An 11,424-nucleotide genomic window follows, 5' to 3' on the forward strand; every position below is an offset into this window, starting at 1 on the left:
CTCATATGTTATATTTGTATATTTAAATATCTACTTCTTAACTTGCGATGATATTATTAAGCAAAATAGAGTTGAATGAAACATGTTATAATTCAATAAATTATCAAAAACTAGTTATATTGTTTTTGTAAATATAAAAGAAATTTGCTATATCAATGAAAAACAAATATACATTTTGTCATATCTTTATTTCTAATATTATATCATCAATGTCGGACATGCAACAACCTATAGGAAAGGTATAAATGTCTAACCCAGGTTATGAATTTTCAAACTACCCCTCAAAATGGTTTTTTGCATGCAACGTATTGGTATTAGAAGTTGAAAAGAGGGGGAAATATATTTCTTTTGCCTCAAGAAAAAAGGGAAATATATTTATTGCCATTAGTGTAGAGCAATTAGCTGAATCCCAATAAAGAAGACTTGAATGAAGTCAATAATGTAAAAGGATTATTAGGAGAGCAGGTGAAGATGATGAGAATAAGTGTACTATATGGTATGTATATTTTATTTTGGATTTGGAAGGAGCAAATTAAAGTTGGGAATGAGTTGTAATGTTGAATCCAAACCGGCAAAGGGAAACGAGCGAGATCATTGATTCATTATGTATGGCCGACCATTGTGTCTTCCCACGTGGGTGTATTTAAATTTACCCCTCGCTGGGCCCGACCTCTCACGCTTCAATCCTATTTTTAGTTCATGCACTTTCTTTAAACACTTGTGTTTTGGTTTCTTAAACTTTGCATAAATAGCTAGATACATGCTATATCATCAATTAATCTCTGTTCTGAATTTGTTTTGAAACCTTATACTTTACTTGAATAGATGGGGTTTTGAAACCTTATTCTGAATTAGCTATCTCCTTGATATTTTAGAAAAATGAAAAAAAAAGAGAGGAAAATATGCGCTTCTAAAAATGTAAATGGATTTTGGGCTTAATAGGGGAAGAATATCTGGAGATTCTCTGTTGGGGTCCCTCCGTGGGGTTGTAATGATAATGCGTATTGCGTAACAATAAACAATAAGTTAAGATTCTGGGACTTGGTATGTTTAAAAATATTTTAGATTTTATTATTATTTTTTTATGTGGTAGAAAACAATGCACCGCAGAGTTTCATAGTCCCCACGTCAAGAGAAAACAGAGAGAGAGAGAGAGGGAAGTAGACAGGGAATCACGCCTTGCCGGTGTACGGAGGAGCAGCCCGGTGAGGTCCAAAGGCCCGGACCCTGGCCCTGCCGCCCCTCCCACCATGTCCCACCCTTCCAAAATAAGGTTGCTTTTTTTTCCCTTTTAATCCTGTTAATTGAAAGTTTTAGTTTATGTCTCTGTATTATACTTAGTACTAAATCACGGTGAGGCAAGTCAAAATGGCTACTTAATTTGTTTAACTTGACCGAATTATAAAAGTGAAATTGAGATTAAATCGAGACCATTAAATAAATAGGCAAATAATGAAAAATGATGCAAATAAATTTAGTGGGACTGTAGGTAATAAAATAAAGGGGGAATCTTCTTGTTTTGCTACCTTGTCGGTGGATTGTGGGGACTCATGATTTACAATCCGCTCTGGAGTCAACACCCACGTTTTCTGGTCCCATACATCATTAACTGCTTCTCTCTCTCTCTCTCTCTCTCTCTTGTTTCATCATTTATTTTATCACTCAGCTTTGACATCAAATACTAAAATTACATCAATCCATTAACCATGAAATCAGGTAGAATACGCTTATAAAAGTTAAAATTATGTTATATTTCAAAAAATAATTGTGACATTTTAAAAATACATAATGATGTGAAAATTTTCTCTCTCTCACTCTTTTAAAGTTTAAGATTAGACTTTCACATGTGATTTAAATACAAATTTATGTGATACCATCTTTTTCTTTAAATATATACTATAAAAATTAATCAGACAAGCATTAAAAATTTAAAGGCTAGACAAAATACCAAATCAAAATATTTAAAAATTTAAATATCAAAAGACTTTTTAAATGACGAATAGAATATTGAGTAGTACAAAGCCACACAGTAGTGAGAAGGGCAAAACTGTCACATAGAGTACTGAAAAATATACCAATGGATTAAAATTTGTTACGGAAGAATTGGAAAAATCCAACTATTAAAAATTCTATTGTGAAATTGGAAAAATGAGTTAAATAAATAAGAGGACTTTTTCTTGGGGCTGCAATAATTAAGGTTTTTTTTTTTCTTTTTGACAAAGCAATAATTAAGTTGAGCTCTAGTTTATATAATGCTCAATAATCTATTTCACAAGCCTATCTGTGGCTAACTTTTAGGTACCATTGTACAGTGGCTGTTTTGACCCTACGTTGTTCCTATATATCTATACCAACTCTATCCTCGACTTGCATACATTGAAAACCAATTAAATTATTGTCCAAAAATAACAATAGATTAAAATTTTTAACATTTAAAAAAAGTATTTCATATCTTATTGTTAGTTTTTAATTAATAACTCTAACAATAACTTAGTACATTTAGAAATTGTCAAACATGAGCTTCGCTAAATGACATCTATTCATTTATTTGAGGTCGAAAGTTTAAACCGCCATACGCTCAATTTGTTGCAGTGGAAACTCAACTTTTTACTTTTTACTTTAAACACTTGTTTTTTTATTGGCCGACTATCTATTAATAATAATGTAAATGAACAAAATACATGCATGTGTTAGGGTTTTGTTAAATAAGTTATTTAAAAGAATCCATGGCAAACATATTAAAATGGTTTTCTAAGCAACGAAATTAAAACATAATCTGATCTTGAAGTTGAAACACCGAAATAGAACAAGTATAAAACTTCAAAGACCATATATCATTAAAATAAAAACTAAAAAATATAGAGAGAAAAAAATAAACTAAATTACCATTTTAAACATATTCAATCACCAATAAACTAAAAAGTTTAAATTGATAAAGTATGGAAAATTTAATTTTATAGGATATCTAATGAAGATAGAACCCCACAAATTAATTCAAGCATCCGATCAAAAAATAGAAGGATGCAATTTGAGGGCCATGTTAACAACGTACAATTGTACAATTTTGTTTGTTTATGATGGGGTTAAGTTCTCGTTTGGCTTCACAATTATACTCTTAAAACTTAAAAATTATTAAAAGTTATTGTAGTTCAACTCAACTATTAATGTCAATATGAGCTTACGCTCAACGATTTAGACATCTTACTCATTTAAGTCTGTTTCATATTCAATATATAAATTAAATTTATCTAATCTATCTACTTAAATTTTTGAATCGAGCGGTGGTTTATTCATTATTGACAAAATCGAAGGTTCAATCTTCAATCTCGACATATATTCGTTGTACTCAGAAGAATCCAAGTTGTAATCTGATCCAAGAGGATGCTGCAAGATATTTTGGTGGCGATAGAGGATAGGATTAAGTGAGAAGGAATGAAGGAATAGAATAGCGAAGGCAGTGAGAGAGGAAAGCGAAAAATGTTTTATACCAAAAAGAAAGGAGGGGCGGTGGTTCAGCTTCAGGTTGATTCCTCAATCCTCATCACTGTAAACTGCAACTACATCTTACACAAGCCCCACCGCGCCGGACCACTTTTAACTTCTCTTCTTTCTTCTCTTCTCTGTGGGTCAATCGCCTTGCCTTGCAACAATCGATAAGTTGTAACTTCATAATATTTTAGTACAACAATATGTAGGAGTGAACATTTCAACACATGATCTTTTAATCGTGGATATATATCTTTAAAATTTATGGGGTGGAAATTTAATGGATGAAGTAAGAAAAATTTACCAAATAGAGAAAAAAACGAGAAGGGTACATTAAATCCTTTGACTCCCTTCTTTCTTTCTCCCATCAAGATATTTTTGTAGGACTGAGGTTTTGGGTGTGTCCCGCTACTGCAGGGCCACTCCTACCGCGTGGCTTGGTTTGGTTGTTATCCGTTGCCCACCACCTGTTTGAGAATATGTTTGGTTTCAGAACCTGGCTGGCTGGCTTCGCAAAAGATTGTACATTTGGGGCCCCTTAAACTTATCTTCTCTTTTCTATTGATTTTGACTTTAGATTGCGTTATGGATTTGTGTAGGTAGATATTTCTAAAGGGAAGACCAATGCAAATCATACAATGACCTCACAAGTCACATCACACCTTGGCTTGTGGAGTACACATTTTGGACTCTTTTTAAGTTTCTACTCCATTTTTCTTTTTCTTTCTTTTGTTTGATTGCACCTTTTATTATATGATTATCATATATTTTTGGGTTTTAATTGAATCTTCCATATTAAAGCATTTTGTTGTAATCCAATTATATGAATACATGTAGAATGAAAATACCATAAATTTGGATGATAGAAAATTCGTTTGTTTCATTTACACAAAAATTTTCTATATTATATCTAAAATTCACGTTGTTTTATTATTATTATTATTATTATTATTATTATTATTATTATTATTTACGTTAAAGCCTCTTTATTGTTACATTTTGTAAAGTATAATGAATAAATTTTTGTAGTGAAAAAAAATTAGGTCGAAATATCATAATAACTTACCAACGTATATTTATTTTTTAAAATTTAAACCCAATTTTTTACTACTTTTCACGATAAGAATTTAATCGGTAAGCAGAAATGGTATCGTTGAATACATTATAAAATATTTAGATGTGTATTTTTAAAAACTATTTAGTTGACTTTATTTTTAAAAGAATGCTTCTTTTTTTTAATTATTTTTTGCCTTGCCCTTATATATATATATATAATTTATACTTGAAAATATTAATGATAGAAATGAAAATTTAATTTAAAAATACATGATACCTTAAAAACAAAGTAAAAACATACATGAAAACAAAAAAAATATTATTTATGTTAAAATCTATGCTACCAAATGAAACTATCCTCGGGTGTGGTTATCTTCTTAATGAGATTATTTTATGTTGCCTTTCTTCTTTCAACTACTTTCTCATTTTCAGAAAAAGAGAGAAAAAAAACACTTCAAACTGAAATTGATGTGGATTTAGTTAAGGGTTCGAGTAAATGTAGTTAAGGCGAGCATAGCTAAGTGGTAATTGACATATATCTTCGTTCGAGTAACCTCCATTCCTTTTAGGTGGGATAATCTCACGTTGTTCCAATTGTGATACTAAAAAGAGTATGAAAAGATTTTCTTTAATTAAAAATTAAAATGTTAATTTTGTGTTAAGCTAAAAATATACGTTTTAGACTTGTTTAAAAACTTTCAATTTGGTCTGTTATATTTTTATACTTTTTAAATTTAGTTTATCTTGAAATTGGCTGAATAACAAATTTACATAACATTAATATAGAACTCTAAATTTTACCAATTTGTTAGAAATTTGTTGGAGAAAATTAGAAATCTTCCTCTATTAGATGGTATTTTTATTCTTTAAATTTTTGTCATTTTAAATCATGTAAGTTTATTATCGATCACTTCCAACATCTACCCATGGTGAGAGACTAGATTGAAAATTGTGAAAACATTAGGTGCTAAATTGAGACTTTTTAAATATTAGACACTATATTGAAAAAATATTCAAACCTTAGAGATCAAAACATATATTTAATATTTTATATAATATTGTGGATTTAGTTCAACATTTGTAAGGATAAGAGATCCAACCATCAACTTCTAAAATAACAATGAATATTTTATCCACTAGACCATGCTCCGCTTTCTTTATATATGGTTAATAGTGTCAATTTATGTAATTAGCCAATTGAACTTGATTGGTAATTGGGCTAGTCTGAAAGAAGTTGTTAATTGGGCTACGATTCAACATTGGGCTTTAGTGGGGATATTTGAGAACCAAATCTGAGAGCCCCAAATTCAAGGTTGAAAAGCCATCTCCTTGAATTATCGCTTCCTAAAATTTAGACCTTGCATTTAATAAAATTGATCATAGGTCACTAAATGTGGACGTGGAAAATCAAGCTCACCAGGTGACAAAGTAATCATTGTGGACGTGAGAAATCAAGCTCACCAACTGATAACGTAATCATAGCTCTGATTAATATATCTATCTTCAGTCAATAAATCTTAAGTTTGTGATAAAAAAAAAAAGAAAAATATAGATCGTGAGTTCGAATCTATATCAATCATATATTGTTTAAAAATATCAAGTTCAATAATATTATTTCTAAAGTATCATTTATCTCAACTAAGCAATGCAGTTGATTGTTTGCATATGTACGGGTATGGAGATAATGCATGTATTTCCAGATATAGGGACATAAAGGTCAAAGGGTCGCTGACTCTTGAGTAATAAAAAAACATAATTACTTCACATATCTCTACTTTTTAAGTTGTGCATGTTGTGTTAGAGAATAATAGGGCTGCTCATCTCATTGGTAAAGAGACTCTAATACTGTATTCATCCATTTATTTTAGGGTTTCAAAGTGGCCTTTATATTTATATAGGTGGTGTTATCTAACCACCCTACACTACATATGAAAATCAATTAATTGAAGGATATATTTTAGTAAATTGAAGAGGGTAAGAGCCATATTCTAAATATTTTAATATCTGCACGTAGCCATTTTTATTCATGTATATGAAAGAAGAGTGAGATGAAATAAATATTTTATTATTCTTTTTGAAAAATATCAAATAATGGATGAAAGTTGGAAACTATTATTGGTAAAAATTTGTTTTACTTTTCCTTTTTTGTCGAATACTTCGATAAAATTTTGTTTAGTCTCAAATAATAGCCTCTTTATATATGCACGACAAAGTCTATTTTAAATTTAAAGCATGTTCAATAGTATCTTTTTTACTTTTTACTTTTTACTTTTCTTTTTATTTCTTTATAAATTTACTTACTGCTTTATTTCCTCCGTTCAAATTACAAATCAAAAAGAAAAAAAAAATTAAAAATTTAATTCTCGACTAAATCGATACTTCTGAACTGAATTAGTAAACATTTTATAATCTCAATGATAACAATCGAACCATAATCAGAAGAATTTATTCAATAAAAATTGCTACTACTAACTCTCAACGATGGTTATATAATTGGAAAGAAAATAAATAAAAAGATGCTTCTTAATCTCAACCATTTTAAAATGGCAGTACAGAACAAATTAATGGGTATGAAGGGATCCAAATAATAGTAAATTAATAGAATGAGTCAAATTAGTGAAAGAATCTTTTAACATATTATAATTATAGAATTGAGTCAGAGGCAGATAAGGCTGCCGAGTTGCAGGCATGATTAGGTGGCAGGCCTTGGTCAAGCCGCCGTGGCACGGCGGCTCCGCTGATTAGAAAGGCGTTTCTGCTGGCCAACGTGATAGTGACAGAGCGTGTGCATGGCTCACTTTTTTTTTTTTTTTTTTTTACTATTTTGACTGAAAAGCTGATTCATACATCTAATCTTCACTCCTACTTTTGGCAATTTCTCATGACCGACAAAAAACGAAGCCACCACATTTACTTGTCCCATTTTCACATTCTCCAACATTTTTTTTTCTCATTTTTTTGGGGTTAAATGATGGATTGGAATTTGGATGCCATTTTTTTTTTCAAAACTGTTCTTTAAATGCAAGTATATATATAATTTTTTTTTGTAAAGAATTAATAATTTAGACAAGAGTTTATTACGTATAATATTTCTTAAATAGTTTCATATGACAAAAGTACTTTCTTTAAAGATTTATGGTGTTTAGAGAAAAAGAAAAAAAATTTAAAATTTGAATTGGTCATATATATATATATAATTTTTTTTTAAGTAACGCGGAAGAGATAATCATTTGAAAAGTGATGTTTATCTCATTTCTTTTTAATTATGCGTGTATTTAAACTATGAATTGCAAATAACAATGAGAATCAATTATGTTCTAAAATTTTGAATTAGAGTTTTTTTGTTCTTGTATCTCTGTAGAGAAAGGGTAGGGATAGGAATCAAACATCTTACCTTAACAAATATAGTATAAGTTATTCACTTGAGCTATTTTTTCATCATTAATCACTAATAATATTAACAAAACAGCGACATGACATTTTTAATAATGGATACGGTGTCATATTAGTATTTCATTAATAGTATTAGTAGGGGATATAATTGTCAGTTCGAAAATCAGTTATTTCAAATGTTATAAAAAGAAGAAAATTATCCAACTAGTTAAAGTATATTAGTCGACATGATCCTATATATATCTCCTCGTTCGGTCAAGATTAGAGATTCAAATCTCTCTCTTAAAAAGTAAAAGTATATGGATCTATTTATTTATTTATTTATTTGCAATGAAGTTCATCATAAATTCTCAATGATAAACAATGTAGGCCTTTGAATTTCAACATCATAATAATGATTTTTCTTTTTTCTCCTTGTTTTTGAAAATTGCTATCTTTCTTCTATAATTATTGCCTTTAATCTTTTTCTACTGTGATGGTCCAATAAATCATAATGTGTCATCATGCTTGAATTATTTGATCAATAATTATGTACTTTCCAGTCCATCATCTCCACTTTTTTCACCTTTCTTTAATTTCTCACGTAACGTAACAAATGTGTTGACGTGATTAATTTATCTATAAGTAAACCTTAAATTCTAGTCATACTATTTCATAGAATATTAAGTTATTAGAGGAAACAAAACTACCTTTTCAAGTTTTTTTAGGAAATAAAGTAGATCAAAATAAAATAAATGTGCAAAATTGTACGAGAATGATACTTATTTTTGTAGATGAAAGTTCTAAATTTAAGAAGGGTTGCTATTGATGGTAAAAGTGATAAGGAGTTAAATTGGTTCTTAAGAATCAAGATGATTACTCTCAATAAACATGTCTATTCTTAGTTAATGACTTTTCCTTGGTACAATTATTCTTAATTGATGACCATGACTATATATATATATATATATATATATATATATATAATAGTCTATTATCATTGACTATGTACATTTTTATTATGTTGATCACTATTGTATCATTGCCAACATGACACTCTTTTTCTTTAAATCCATCATTCAAATCCTACAGTTCCACATTTGTTTAATTAAAAAAAAATGCATCAACAGAATTATTTTTCTTAATTAATTGTCCTCTTCATTTTACCATACTTAATTAATGTTAAGACTAATCACATTTTTTTTTATACAACATCTAGGATGAGGTATCAAACTTACGACCTCTTGGTTTGACATATATGTCAATTACCACTGAATTATGCTTATTTTGACAAAATTAGTCACACTTGTTTAATAGACATATAGCAATTAAAATTTTCTTTTAAATTTAGGAAATTTAATGGAAAGTATTAATGTTATTGAATAACTAAAATTTAACAAAACTCAATAGCATACTAACTAGTTAAGATATGGATAATCTTCCTAAACTTTGCACGTTCAAAATCTCACCTCCTTTCTTGAATTAAAATCCTAACTTTGTAGTTAAACAAACATAGTCAAGATGGAGAGATTCAAACTCTAGATGCTTTAATACATTGATTTTTGAGAGCATCTCATTAAATAATAATAATAATAATAATAATAATAATAATAATAAAATAAATTTAAGATCAGTTGAATGAATTAAAATGGGCATTAAATGTTTTCATGGAAATTAGGATTAGGAAGTAATATTAGAAATTAGATTACAAAAGCATTAATTGTGAACTAAGAACATAAAAGAGCCATTAATTGCATATTATGTTATCTTCCTTTGGGCACTTAGGCGGCCGTAAAAATTAGGCATAGATCTGCCTTACCTTTTGGGTAAAGTGAATCCTTCCCAAGATATGCCCTCTTTTAAAACCCCTTGTTGATATTCTTTCAAGTGTATATAACTTTTTTGGGTACTAGGAGTTGTATAGCCAGCCATGCATACTTTAGAGCTTTCTATCATCGTCAAATTTATGGTAACTGATGTTACAAAAGTATGGACATTTCTTCGATTTACGAGTTTGTTATGTCAGCATCGTATTAAAAATGATATAGGATCCGAATTATTTTAAAAAGTAAAATTATAGTTTAAAAAAGCGCAATCAGGTACCGAAAATTTTCTAAAAAATTAATCTGCATCATTAGCCTTTTCAATGGAATGAGAAGATTAAAATATTTAAGAAAGATGGTTAAAAGAGATTGAGAAAGGCAAATGATAACACAATAAATAGATTAGATTACATTGTTTTATCAATTTATTTTACCATTTGTGTAATTTTAATTTATCTAGTTTATTGTCAGCGTATTTTCAGGTATATGGTGGAAATTCAAATTCTTTATCTCTAAAAAATGTGAAATTGTATTATACAAGACAACATAATAAAACTGAGCGGTGCTATCTCCTCTAAGATTGAAAAAGCTTAAATAATTTTCACTTTCTTGAATTTGTTCTACTAAAAAAAATCAATGTAATAAAACTAGTGATAATGGTAAACAACACATACTACCCCCTTTAAGATTGAAAGCTCAAATAATTCTCATACCGTTGAAATTGTTGTACTAAAGAAATCTCCAAAATTTTTCTTAGATGAACAAAATTTGTATATATAGTCTTTCTATTCTAAAAATTTTGGAAGGGCAAACTAAAAAAAATTGCAAAATCTGAAGTATTTTATATATGATTTTTAAATTATGAGAAAGTAAAATGACACGATTATCAAACGGTTCCTCTTCCTTTTACTCCGTTGTTGGCATACTCATTGATATATTATGTTTTTTTTAGTTTAACTATTATGAGGTGAGAGATTGAACCATTGATTTTAAGATGATATAATTATACATTTTCTTCCAACTATGTATTACGATATACAATAAATAAATTAAATTTATCAAATTTATCGATTTAAAATTTTTGAGTTAATCAGTGGTTTATTCACATTTAATAGTCGGCTCAAATTCACATTTTTCTCAAACATCACATTGAAATTATTACGTGAGAATTTTGATGAAAAATTGATACTTTATATAGATAAAGTTGGGTGGCATTGGAATAATACAATGCAATCTCTGTCTCCAATACCACAAAATGGTTGTTCTTTTTTCCTTCCTTTTTTTTTTCTTTTGACAGACAAAAAAGTTGTCATTTTAAAAACAAAGGAGTAAGTTCGAAAAGTCCTGATTATGATATCGATGTACGACTTTATAGTAGGTAGAAAATTCATCATTTCTATAAATTTAATAAAACTGAATAATATGTATTTTCCAGCCCAAAATAGATAAAACTATAGTAAAAATATTTATTATTTTTTTATAATTAATTGTTAGAATATGTAATATTTTAATTATTAGTATTCACCAAAAAAATCATAATAATTTAAAATTGAAGTAGAAGTCGAGGCAGAAAATAAGGACAAACAATTATAAATAAAATTACATTTTAATATATATAACATAACATAAACGTGTGTGGATAAATATTTTTGTGAAACAATCCTAGTAAATAACAAATAAAAGCATG

The sequence above is a fragment of the Momordica charantia genome (assembly GCF_013281855.1).
Source record: "Momordica charantia cultivar OHB3-1 chromosome 1 unlocalized genomic scaffold, Mcharantia_2.0 BLBB01000001.1, whole genome shotgun sequence".
NCBI lineage: Eukaryota > Viridiplantae > Streptophyta > Magnoliopsida > Cucurbitales > Cucurbitaceae > Momordica > Momordica charantia.